Genomic DNA, 13,565 nt, shown 5'->3' on the forward strand with positions numbered 1-13,565 from the left:
GGTACTGCCCCTCTCTGCTCGTCCCACTCTGGGGGTCGCGAGGTTCCCCCTCCGGCTCTCCCAAGGGGTCCCGCAGCCCCCTGGCTCTGGGCTGGAGGTGGCTGTGCCTGACCCGGGCAGACCCAACCCCCACCACGGGGCGTACCCCACATCCCCCTGCCCGCTGCCAGGGCTCTGCTGGCACCGCCACAGGGACCCCCAAAAACACCTCCTGGGGACCCCCAATGTCCTCACAAGGGGCATTTTCTGCTCAGCTTTGGAGTTCTTCATTCTCCAAACATCCCCCCCAAAAAAACCCAACCCAGGGAACCTCCCCGGGATATCTGGGCCGAGCTCCCCCTCCCCGGGCACCTGCGGGATGGGGGGCGATGATCCCACGGGTGGGGGGCTGTGAATTCAGGGAGCCCTCGACCTCATGTGGGGAGTGACTGGGTCTGAACTGGGGGCAACTGGGTTCAACTGGAACCACACTGGAAGATAATGGGAGCAGCTATGCCCATGCTGGGGTCATACTGGGATCCTATTGGAAGTGACTGGGATCATACTGGGAGTATCTGTGATCATACTGGAATCAGACTGGGAGGGACTGGAAAGGTGCTGGACATGACTGGAACCACACTGGAGGTGACTGGGAGCAACAGAGACCATGCTGGGAGCAAATGGGATCGTATTTGGAGTAACTTGGAGTGACTGGATTCATACTGGGAGCAACTGGGCCCACACTGGGAGTGACAGGGAGTCACTCTGGGCATGACTGGAATAATACTGGGAGTATCTGGGAGTGACTGGGGTCATACTGGAAACATGTAACCATGCTGGGGGTGATTGGGTGCAACTGGGATCATACTGGGAGTGACTGAAAGCAACTGGGATCATACTGGCATTGAGAGGGAGCAGTTGGGATCACATCTGGGGACACTGGGACCATACTGGAAGTGACTGGAACCATACTGGGAGTGACTATGGGTCCTACTGGGATCATCCTGGGAACCACTGGGATTACAGCAGGCGTGAATGGAACCTGACTGGGGGTTACTGGGAGCTGCTGGGCCCATGTTGGGAGGAAAATGTGGACACTTTGGGAGCAACTGGGATCAACTGGAAGGTACTGGAACCATACTGAGGGGACTGAGACCACAACTGAGACCACAACTGGCATCATACTGGGAGCAACTGGGACCACACTTTGGGAAACTGACAGAAACTGGGATCATGCTGGAGGACCCTGGAAGTAACTGGGAAAGACTGGGATCATCCTGAGGTAACTGGAACCTTACTGGGGCAACTGGGAGTGCCTGGGAATGACTACAAGCATGCTGAGGGCAACTGGGATATACTGGGAGTGTCTGTAACCATCCTGGGGGTGACTGGAACCGCACTGGGAACAGCTGGGATCATGCTGGGGGGAAATGGGACCATGCTGGGGGCACCTGGGAGCAACTGGATCTATGCTGGGGGCAACTGGGCATGACTGGGACTATTCTAGGGGCAACTGGGATCATACTGGGAGAAACTGGGAACAACTGGAACTATGCTGGGGGCAACTGGGATCATACCAAATCACAGTGGGTCCATGCTGGGCGAGACTGGGATCATACTGAGGGTGACTGGAATCATACTGGGATTGACTGGGAGTGGCTGTGAGCAACTGGAATCGTGCTGAAAGCAACTGGGAAGAAGTGGGAGTGACTGGGAGCATGCTGGGGGTGACTGGGATATACTGGGAGAGACAGGGAGTCACGGGGGCTCATGCTGGCATTGACAGGGAGCAACTGGGATCACACTGGGGGTCACTGGCATCATATTGGGAGTGACTGGGGCCTTGCTGGGATTATAGTGGGTGTCAGTGGGGGTTACTGGGAGCTACCAGGCCCATGCTGAGAGCCTACTGGGGATGCACTGGGAAAAACTGGGAATGATAGGATGCATGCTGGTGACAACTGGGATGTACTGGCAGTGACTGGGATAAATCTGGGGGCAACTGATCCAACTGATGCTAAGGTAACTGGGAGTGCCTGGGAATGAGCATGAGAATGGTCAGGGCAACTGGGATATACTGGGAGTGTCTGAGACCATGCGGGTGGTAACTGGGACCACACTGGGTGTGACTGGGAATGTGCTGGGGAGAACTGGGACCACGCTGGGGGCAAATGTGAGTGACTGGGGCCCTGCTGGGAGAGACTGGCCTCATACTGGGAGTGACTGGACTATGCTGGGGCAACTGGGAGAACTGGGAACACACTGGACAAAAGTGGGAAGAACTGGGAGCAACTGAGACTGTGCTGGGGGCAAATTGCATCATAATGGGGAGTGACTGGGAGTGACTGGGTTCATACTGGGAGCAACAGGGATTCTGCAGGGAGTGAGGGGAAATGACCAGGATCATACTGGGATCATACTGGGCTCATACTGGGAGCAGCCCTTTCCGGCCCCGGGACCCCCGAGCCCCTTTCCCGGCCATGCCGCCCCTGCAGCCCCCAGATCCCCCGACGGGGTCCCGGCAATCCCAGGGGTCCCCCCTCTCGGGGGCCCCGCTTTGGGCTTCTGGGGCTCTCCTCTCTCCGGGGTCCCGCTTAGGGAAGCCGCGGCTCTCCCGGGGGTCCCCAAAACCGGTGTCCCCCCGGCCCCGCCGGCCCCGCGCCGTCCCCACGGGGCCCCGGCAGAGCTCGGAGGGCCCGGCCCGGGAAGCCCAACCCCCATCGCGGGGGGACCCGCATCCCCCCGCCCCCGCCGCGGCTCTGCCGCCACCGGGACCCCCAAAAACACCTCCCGGGACCCCTCGATATCCGCCCGAGGGGCATCTGCGGCTCGCCTTTGGAGTCCCGCAAGCTCCAAACATCGCGCCCGCCCCGACAGAGAGGATGAAAACAGCGAGCCCCAAATAGATTTCCTGGGAGCTCCAAATATCCCTCCCCCCTCCAAAAGCACCGCCCGGGATGTTTGGGCCGAGCTCCCCCTCCCCGGGCACCTGCGGGATGCGGGGCGGGCGATGCTCCCGGCCCGAGCGGCTGCGGATGCAGAGAGCGCTGCCCGCACGTGGAGCCTCCTCCACCTGCTCCGCCTCCTCCTTCTTCCCCCCGGCCCTCCTCTTCCTCCTCCTCTGTCCCGCCTCCTCCTCCTCCTGCCCTTCCTCCGTCGCAGCGGCCGCGGCCCGGGAGCTCTCGGGGCAGCGGGGCCGGGCCGGGCCACGATGGGAAAGGGCTGGGTCAGCCCAGGGCGAGCTGGGGCAGCGGAGGTTTGGGGCAACAACGGGAAAGGGGCGGGAGAGGGGGGATCCGGGGAGGTGGGGCAGCGGGAAAGGGGTTCCAGTGGGGTCCCCCAGTTAACCCCAGCACCCCCAAACCCCGTCCCAGCCCTCCCCGTTCCCTCCCCACCTCCGGCTGAGTGGGGGGCTCAGCCCAGGACCCGTCGCCGTTCGGGGCTCCCCCGAGTGCAGCAAACGGGACAGTGCCCCCCGAGTGAATTTTTGGGGTTCGCTCTACCATCGGCGCTTTAAGATGCCCTGGTAAAGTCGGTGCCCACTATAACTCCCGTTAAAAGGGCAACACCACTCCCGTTGATTCCGGCAGCAGAGCCCCGGGGGGGTTTGGGGGTCCCGGCAGGGTTTGGGGGCCCCGGGAGGGTTTGGGGGTACCTGGGTGGTGCCGATGATGGCTATGGGGACCCCGTGCTGGGTGTGAACATTCGCGAGGGACTCTTAGGGGGTTTTTGGGGTCCCGGGGGTTTTTGGGGTCCCGGGGGTTTTTGGCGGTTCCTGAGGGGGGTTTTCAGGCATCTCAAAGCGAGGGTTTGGGTGATCCCGGTGGGAATATTTGGGGGTCCCAAGGCTGTTTTGGAGTCCCTGCCGGTGATGGAGATGGGGACTCCATGCCAGGTATAAACCTTCTCAAGGGGGCCCGGGGGGTGTTGGGAGGTGCTGTGGGAATTTTGGTGTCCTGAGAGGGTTTTGGGGGGTCTGTATGGGGCTTTGCGGTCCTGGGGAGTTTTTGGAGGGTCCCGGGGATATTTTCGGGGTCCCAGGAGAGGTTGGGGTTCCCCGGGGGGGTGTTGGGGATTCCCGGGAGGTTTTGGGGTACCTGGGCGATGCCGGTGACAGAGCTGGGGACCCCGTGCCGGGTATGAACCTTCTCGCTGCGCACGGGCAGCGTCAGCGTGTTCAGGGAGATCCTGGGGGGCCCGCGGGGTTCACCCCAAATCCCGGGGGACCCCAAATGCTGAGGGACCCCCTGAACTCCCCTCACCGCTGGATCTGCTGCAGGCAGGGGGGCACCAGCACTCGGCCCCCACCCCCCACTCTCCCGGGGGGCTGCAGAAGAAATCTGGGGGGCACAGACGGGTGAATGGGAGCTGGGGGTCCAGGCCTGGGAGCCGAGGGCTGGTGGTTCCAGAGCTGGGTGAGGGGGCTGGGCAGGTCCAGGGCTGGATGCTGGGAGCTGGGGGGATCCAGGGCTGGATGCTGGGAGCTGGGGGCATCCAGAGCTGATGCTGGGTGTGAGGTGCTCAATGGATGCTGATTCTGGTTGCAGATTCTACTTCACTCTGCATCAGGAAGACTCTCGAGCTGATAGTTTCTTCTGTCACTTCCCTACCTACAAGTCCCTGGCCCCGCCTCCCAGCAGATTCAGAGGGTCTGTTTGCAGAGACACATTCATCACATTCCTTTCAATGTTTCCCTGAAATCGCTGTATTGTTACACTGAATTCAACAAACCTCTGCTTTTGGTGGATGCCTTTTTCTTGGAATGGACAAGAGACCTTCATGTGTGCAAGCCGTGTGCCTTCCTGCTTGCTCTGCTCTGAGGGCAAAAGTCGCTTTCTCTGTTCAGCTGTGCTGCTCCTTTCCACTGTGGTGGCTCCAACAATGGACACTGGCACTTCAAACCAGTGGGAGGAGTTGGAAAATTTGAGTGAAAATAGATTATCCAGAACCCCCCTTGATCTGTCCTCGATCACTCACTGGGCTTGAGGAGATCCTTGATAAGTGCTGCCCGGGAAGCCTGTGAAAACAGGAGTCAATCTGATTTTACCACCCGTGTGCTGTAATGCAGCCTCCAAAAGGAGCGATGCCTTTCTGCACCTGTGCATGCACGCGTCTAAAGCACGTGAATCCTCCATTAGTTCCACATTCATTCTGAGGCTTTGCACCCAACTGTTGATTTGGTCCTGATGTTGCTCATTTTAGCTTCAATGCCCGTAAAACAAAGCAGATCAGAGGAAACAAGAAATTTAAGTTTAAAAACTCAAGAACAACCTCTGATGAAAATGCAGAAGAAAGATTTTATTACAGCATAGTTTTTCTTTTATTAAATCTTTTGTCAGTAGATATGTTGTGCCCAACTACTTCTTTATGCCTTTTGAGCCACAGGTATTTATCATTATTCTTTTTAGTATTTTGAACACCATGTACAACTGACTGATGCAATCTCAAGTAGTTTTCTGTCCAAAGAGATCAAAAATCACGTTTCTTCATCCCAAAGAGACTAAAGCCGGTGTGTTTGGTGTCCCATCTCCCACAGCCGTCCCGGTGTCTCCGCAGGGGATTTCTGCCCTGGGGCAGCCCCGTGGCCATGGTGACACCCTGAAACACAGATTTAAAAGAAACAAAGATTTTAGTTATAGGCTAGCTGTGTTGAAATTAGTTAGAATAAGAAAGAAGTTGAGCTGGACTAGAGTTAATTAAAATAATTAATAAGAGATTTGAAATGGTTTTTAAGATGTTAGTAATTGATTACAGAATACTTGATGATCTGTCATTTGTATGTTTGTTTAGCTGTGCTTAGAATTAGAACGGGGAACAGAAATATTGATCAGTTGGTGTAGGGAACAAGGACAATTCCCAATTTCCTCCCTCTGTGGGAACCTATTCAAAAGTCAGGCAAGAGGAAATTTGGAGGTCACTAAAGTAATTAAGATTGTTAAAGTTCAGAGAGGCAAAAAAGGTCCAAGTGAGGGAGATGAACTTATTTTATCTGTCTGGGACCACCGACCCAATTCGAGAGCAGCGACTCAATTCAGAGCACGCACTGCGCATGCTTAATGCCATTAAAGCTCATTTCCATACGAAGCGGAGAATGGCAGGGGTCACTGTTATAAATATGTATTTGTAGTTTGGATATTCATCACTTTTGTGGCTAAATGAACTCTGTAACCGTTCATACCTGGACACTGCGCATTAGGAAGCTGTTCCACGCCGCTGTCCGGCGCCAATAAAACATTCACTTTCTACTCTAAACTGTTAGAGAGCTTTTGTCTGTGTCAGCTGGATATCGATATGAGATCGATATTCACATCTTGGTAAATCAAGCCCCGAGCACGGACACTGGGGCCGGTGTGCGAAGGCGTTTGGGACTGCACGGACGTTCTTTAGCAGCAATGTTTGTGTTTATTCTCTCTGTCTTTATTCCCTCTCTCTTTACTCTCACTCCATTCTCTTTCTTCTTATCGTGTCTCTCTTTTACCCCCTCTCTTTATCCCCTCTCTCTTTACTCTCACTCTATTCTCTTTCTTCTTATCGTGTCTCTCTTTTCCCCCCTCTCTTTATTCCCTCTCTCTTCACTCTCTCTCTTTATTCTCCCTCTGAAGAAAATGACTACAAAAACTACATATTTTAGCAATATAATATTGAACATTTATTAGTAGAACAAAGGCAAATCACAGCGCTGGGGCGCTTGGCAATATTGCCAGAGGCGCCCTCCATTCATTTTCCTGTGGACTTAAGGACTCTCTTAAACTGTTCCATATTCATTAAGCCCACAAAGTCATTTACACTTCACTCAACTTTCCCCCCTCTCCAGAGGCGCCCTCCATTCATTTTCCTGTGGACTTAAGGACTCTCTTAAACTCTTCCATATTCATTAAGCCCACAAAGTCATTTACACTTCACTCACCTTTCCCCCTCTCCGGTCTCTGCCCCTTCCCCCAGCACGCCGCCGCCTCGGTGCTCGGGATCGCTTCAGAACTGAAGGCAGGCACCCCCCTCCGGTGCCTCCCCAGTCTCCAGCCTCATTTGCAGCTGCCAGTTCCCTTGGGAGGGGTGAGTTCTGAGGAGAGAACAGTCTTCCTGGGATGCACGCGGTTTGTCTTCTTTGTTCCTCTAAGATATCTCGGTTCCTGACTCTGTAGTTTCTCAGCTCAAAAGACATTTATTACCATGTGTTTATAGAGAAAAAAACCGATGTACTAGAAGGAAAAAAAAAAAAACAAACCTAAAAGTAAAATAGATTTTACAGTAAAATAGCATAAAATGATTATGGGAAAAAAAAGAAAATAACGGCAGAGGTCATTCTGTTGGGACTTTGGGTCTCTTCTCCGAGCTCCGAGCTGGGTCTGAGCCAAGAACCGGTGGGCTGGGACAGACATCGCTGCTGAGGGGCTGAATATTTCCGAAACTGTCTTGGGGTGACCTTATGATGCGTATCCCATATCGCTGCCTATGCCCAGAAATTAACTTTGTGCCTTTCTATGCCTCTAAACTGAGCCTGAGAGGGGGAAGGAAAAACTGAGCAAAACTTTTTCAAAGCAGTTTGCAGCTTGTTCAAGGTCACATAGAGATAGCAGGCTTTTTTTTTTCCCCTAGCTGTGGCAGGGGAGTGAGGAAGCACCCGGCTTGCTGCTTTCCAGTCAGCTTTTGGCCAGTTGTTTCAGTTTCTTGTTTTCTGGAGAGAGAGACTGAGAGATGGACTTTGCTTTTGCTTCCCTGGAATTCCGGATTTTCTCCCTTTACTACTGGACTGCTTTCAACCTCAGAGCACATCGGGAGGACTTTCCACTGGGCACAGAGGGCCTGGCCCTGGCCCAAGCCCCAGCTCCGAGGAGACCAAAGGGAGGACTCTGACACTTTCCCAGGTTTTTCCTCTACAGCGAAACATTTTATTATTTAGCATTATTTTCCTTTTCCCGTGTGTTTGTTAAATAAATAGTTTTTATCTCCTTCACTTTCCTTCAAGGAAAACTTATTTTTTCCCGAATCTGGGGGGGGAGTGGGGGGGGAAGGGGTGGTTGTGCCTTCTCTCAGAGGATATATTTCTAAATTTGGCCAAACTGGAACAAATTTAGTGGTGCCCAACTGCGTGGCTCGAAGGAAAGTGAAAAATAACCCTGTGCTAATTACATTTTGGTTTGAATTTACCTATTCTGTGTTGGGGTAAAGTAGTCACCATGCTGGTTGAGTTCATAATGTCTCTCTGGATCAATGTACTCATGTCTTTCTGGTCCTTAGGCTTCATTGAGGTACTAGTGCTTTTTTGGTCCCTAGGGTTGTTTGCCTATCCACAACTTGCTCCAATCTTGTCCCTGATATGTAAATTTTACAGAGCAGGGAGACGAATCAGGATTTCTATTTTGCTGTGCTCGGTGATAATGATTTATAAGAAGTTGACAGAGGCACAGGCAGCTGTTCGAGGTGTGTATGATAAGTGGTTTCTCCGTCCTAACCCCAGTCCTAGCTTCGGTAGCCTGTTTTGGGAATTTATTAGTAATTGCAGCCAGATTGTTAGAGGAGGAGGAGATGGGATTTCCCTTCCCTTTAAATTTGATAGGTTATCTTTTGAGAATGTTCAGTATCCCCTGGATGTTAAAGAGACCACCTTCCTGGCATTTAATCTGATAAGCTTCCTCTATGTGCTCTGTATGTCTCGCAGCTTGTCTAGAATGAGAGCTCAGATTTCCAGGGTGACTGCTGAGACACCTGACCCAGAGGTGGAAAATCCTGAGTGGTGTGGGGAATGGGAGGACATCGGCCAAACCCTAAAGAAATTCTCTGACCCGATAGTTTGGGATTTCCCATCTGAACAAATTCAGAAACCAGCTGAGGTGGGGAAATATCTGAAAGAGAAATACAATGACAATTGCAATGAGAACAAGCTCCTTGCAATATGTTGGGCTTTGGCATATGCCTATTGCACGCTGCAGCAGGTAATGGTAGAGAGGCAGGAAGATCAATCAGCAAAGCCTGCAGATACCCCAGTCACTCAGGCTGCAGATAAACCAGACAGCCAGCCCAAACCAGATGGAGAGTCTAAGCCACTGACAGTGGCTCCTGTCACGAGGAAAAAGCACACAACCAAAACTGATCGCCCAGTGAAAGATGATGATGATGCAGGGGAAGGAACCTCAAAAGATGCAGGGGAAGGAACCTCAAAACCACCAACGGAGTCAGGCACAGAAACCATTACTGAGTCCATGTCCATAAAGGACCTTCACAGCCTAAGAAAGGATTACACCCGACAGTCAGATGAATCCATAGTAAGTTGGATGGTCCGTATTTGGGATGCAGCAGGTGATGATGTGATGCTGGACGGTGCTGAAGCGAGGCATTTGGGATCCCTGTCACATGATCCAGTGATCAACCAAGCGATGAAAAGGGGGGCTGACTCTACCAGTGTCTGGAGACGGGTTCTGACAGGCGTGACTGAAAGATACATGTGCGGAGATGATCTCTACATGCAGCAAACCCCGTGGAAGACCACAGAACAAGGGAGAGAACTAAGGGTGGGAGAGGTTATCTTCGCAAATGACCCAGGATTGAAAAGTCCAGACCAGGCCAGAGTTATTCCATACATGTGGCAAAAACTCATACAACTTGGGCCACCAGAATACGCTTCTGCTTTAGCAATAATGAAACTGGACTACGATGCGAATGAGACCGTGAGGGATATGGCAGTGAAGCTCCGAGCATCTGCAGACTCTGTGCATGGCCCAACACATGCAAGAATCGCAGCTGTGGAAACACATATGCAGAAAATGGAAGATGAAATGAAGAAGAGTCTCCAGGAGATTAAAGAGTGCCTTCTCCAGAGAGAAGGTACATCCCATGAAGTGAGCTGTGGAATTTCCTGTGTGACAGTGGGGAAAACATGAGGAAGTGGGGTGGACAACCCACTTCTGCTCTGGCAGCACGAGTGAGTGAACTGAAGGAGCGCACGTCTCAGAAAGGAGGATCTACCAAAAAGGAAGTAGCTCCAGTTGCCTGTAGCCAAACTGCCAGAAATGATGGAAAAGACGATGGCATGTCCAATTCCCATGAAGGAACCTCTAAGATACAGGCCCAGGGAAAGAAGGATAACCAGGCATAGAGGGGCCCTGCCTCTAGCCAGGTAGAGGTCAGGGAAAACCGTGGTTTTTGGACTGTGTGGATTCGTTGGCCTGGTACATCAGAACCACAAAAATATGATGCCTTGGTTGACACTGGTGCGCAGTGTACAATAATTCCATCGCAGCATGTGGGGGTAGAATCTGTTTCTATTGCTGGTGTAACAGGTGGATCACAAAATTTGACCTTGGTGGAAGCTGAGGTGAGCCTGACTGGAAATGAGTGGAAGAAACATCTCATTGTGACTGGCCCAGAGGCCCTGTGCATTTTGGGCATAGACTTCCTCTGGAACGGGTATTTTAGAGACTCAAAGGGACTCAGGTGGGCTTTTGGAATAGCTGCTGTGGAGACAGAGGGCATTAAGCAATTGAACACTTTGCCTGGGCTGTCAGAGAACCCGTCTGCAGTCGGCCTTCTGAAGGTGGAAGAACAAAGAATACCAAGTGCTACCTCAACAGTGCATCGCCGACAGTACCGGACAACTTGAGATGCTGTGATCCCCATCCACAAGATGATCCGTGAGCTGGAGAGCCAAGGGGTGGTCAGCAAGACCCACTCACCCTTCAACAGCCCCATTTGACCTGTGCGCAAGTCTGACGGGGAATGGAGATTGACTGTGGACTATCGTGCTTTGAATGAAGTGACTCCACCGCTGAGCGCTGCTGTGCCGGACATGTTGGAGCTCCAGTACGAGCTGGAGTCCAAAGCAGCAAAGTGGTATGCCACTATTGACATTGCCAATGCATTTTTCTCCATTTCTTTGGCAGCAGAGTGCAGGCCTCAGTTTGCTTTCACCTGGAGGGGTGTGCAGTACACCTGGAACCGACTGCCCCAGGGGTGGAAGCACAGTCCCACCATCTGCCATGGACTGAGCCAGGCTGCACTGGAAAAGGGTGAGGCCCCAGAACATCTGCAGTACATTGACGACATCATTGTGTGGGGGAACACCTTGACAGAAGTGTTTGAGAAAGGAGAGAAAATCGTCCAAATTCTCCTGGAAGCTGGATTCGCCGTCAAGAAGAGCAAAGTCAAGGGACCTGCCCGAGAGATCCAGTTCCTGGGAGTAAAGTGGCAAGATGGATGGCATCAGATTCCCACTGAGGTTGTCAATAAGATCAAAGCAATGTCTCCACCGACCAACAAGAAGGAAACACAAGCTTTCCTAGGTGCCATAGGCTTTTGGAGGATGCATATTCCTGAGTACAGCTAGATTGTGAGCCCTCTCTACCTGGTTACCCGCAAGAAGAACGATTTCCACTGGAGCCCCGAACAGCAACAAGCTTTTGCCCAAATCAAGCAGGAAATCGCTCATGCCGTAGCCCTAGCCCAGTCAGGACAGGACCCAAAGTGAAGAACGTGCTCTACTCTGCAGCTGGGAGCCATGGTCTGTCCTGGAGCCTTTGGCAGAAGGTGTCTGGTGAGACTCGAGGTCGACCACTGGGATTTTGGAGCCGAAACTACAGAGGGTCTGAAGCCAACTACACCCCAACAGCGAAGGAAATCTTGGCAGCCTATGAAGGAATCCAAGCTGCCTCAGAAGTAATCGGCACTGAGGCACAACTCCTCCTGGCGCCTCAACTATCGGTGCTGGGGTGGATGTTCAAAGCAGAGGTTCCCTCTACCCACCACGCCACTAATGCCACATGGAGCAAATGGATTGCTCTCATCACACAGCGCGCCCGTATCGGAAAACTGAATCGCCCTGGGATTTTGGAAATAATCACAAACTGGCCTGAAGGTGAAAACTTTGGTCTCGCTGATGAAGAAGAACAAGTGACACGTGCTGAAGAAGCTCCACCGTACAACCAACTGCCATCAGAAGACACACGCTACGCTCTTTTCACCGACGGTTCTTGTCGCATCGTAGGGATGAAACGAAAGTGGAAAGCAGCCGTATGGAGTCCCCCATGATGGGTTGCAGAAGCTACTGAAGGAGAAGGTGGATCAAGCCAGCTGGCTGAACTCAAAGCTGTTCAACTAGCCCTGAACATTGCTGAAAGAGAGAAGTGGCCAAAGCTCTACCTCTACACTGATTCATGGATGGTAGCCAATGCTCTGTGGGGATGGCTGGAAAAGTGGGAAAAAGCTAATTGGCAGCGTAGGGGAAAACCAATCTGGGCTGCTGAAGAGTGGAAAAACATCGCTGCCCGAGTAAGAAAGCTGGTTGTGAAAGTCTGCCATGTAGATGCCCATGTCCCCAAGAGTAGGGCTAATGAGGAACACCAAAACAACAAGCAGGTAGATCAGGCTGCAAAGATAGAAGTGTCACAGATAGATTTAGATTTGGAAATGTAAAGGAGAGTTGTTCTTAGCTCGATGGGCCCATGATGCCTCAGGCCATCAGGGCAGAGATGCCACCTATAAGTGGGAACGAGATCGAGGGGTGGATCTAAGCATGGACAGTATCTCCCAGGTGATCCATGATTGTGAGACATGCGCTGCGATCAAGCAGGCCAAGCTGGTGAAGCCCCTGTGGTATGGTGGGCGGTGGTCCAAATACAAGGATGGGGAGGCCTGGCAGATTGATTCCATCACACTGCCTCAAACCCGCCAAGGCAAGCGCCATGTGCTCACAATGGTAGAAGCCACCACAGGATGGCTGGAGACCTACCCTGTGCCTCATGCTACTGCCCGGAACACCATCCTGGGCCTGGAAAAGCAAGTCCTTTGGAGGCATGGTACCCCTGAGAGAATTGAATCTGACAATGGGACTCATTTCAAGAACAGCCTTATAAACACCTGGGCTAGAGAACATGGCATTGAGTGGGTGTACCACATCCCTTACCATGCACCAGCTGCAGGCAAAATGGAACAGTGCCATGGATTGTTGAAAACCACCTTGAAGGCACTGGGTGGGGGAACTTTCAAAAATTGGGAGCAGCATCTGGCAAAGGCCACCTGGTTAGTTAACACCCGAGGTTCCACCAATAGAGCTGGTCCAGCCCAATCTGAATCCCTGCATACAGTAGATGGAGATAAGGTCCCAGTAGTGCATGTCAGAGGCCTGTTAGGAAAGACTGTGTGGATAAATTCTGCCTCGAGTACAGACAAACCCATCTGTGGGGTTGTCTTTGCTCAGGGACCTGGTTGCACGTGGTGGGTAATGCAGAAAGATGGAACAACACGTTGTGTACTGCAGGAAGATCTGATTGTTGTGTGAAAACCATCTGTAATGTGGAATGCCTGTGTACCACTGCTTGCTGATTGTCTCTGTCACTGTTCGTACATAGCTGTGTATATGTATATGTATATGTATATGTATATGTATATGTATATGTATATGTATATGTATATGTATATGTATATGTATATGTATTGATGTGGGTGTGTAGAGTTAGAATATCTTAGTTTGGGCATTGAGCCAATGATATGGGATAAGGGGTGGAATGTCTTGGGGTGACTTTGTGATGTGTATCCCGTATCACTGCCCTATGCCCAGAAATTAACTTTGTGCCTTTCTATGCCTCTAAACTGAG

Source organism: Aphelocoma coerulescens, unplaced genomic scaffold (genome assembly GCF_041296385.1).
Source record: "Aphelocoma coerulescens isolate FSJ_1873_10779 unplaced genomic scaffold, UR_Acoe_1.0 HiC_scaffold_77, whole genome shotgun sequence".
NCBI lineage: Eukaryota > Metazoa > Chordata > Aves > Passeriformes > Corvidae > Aphelocoma > Aphelocoma coerulescens.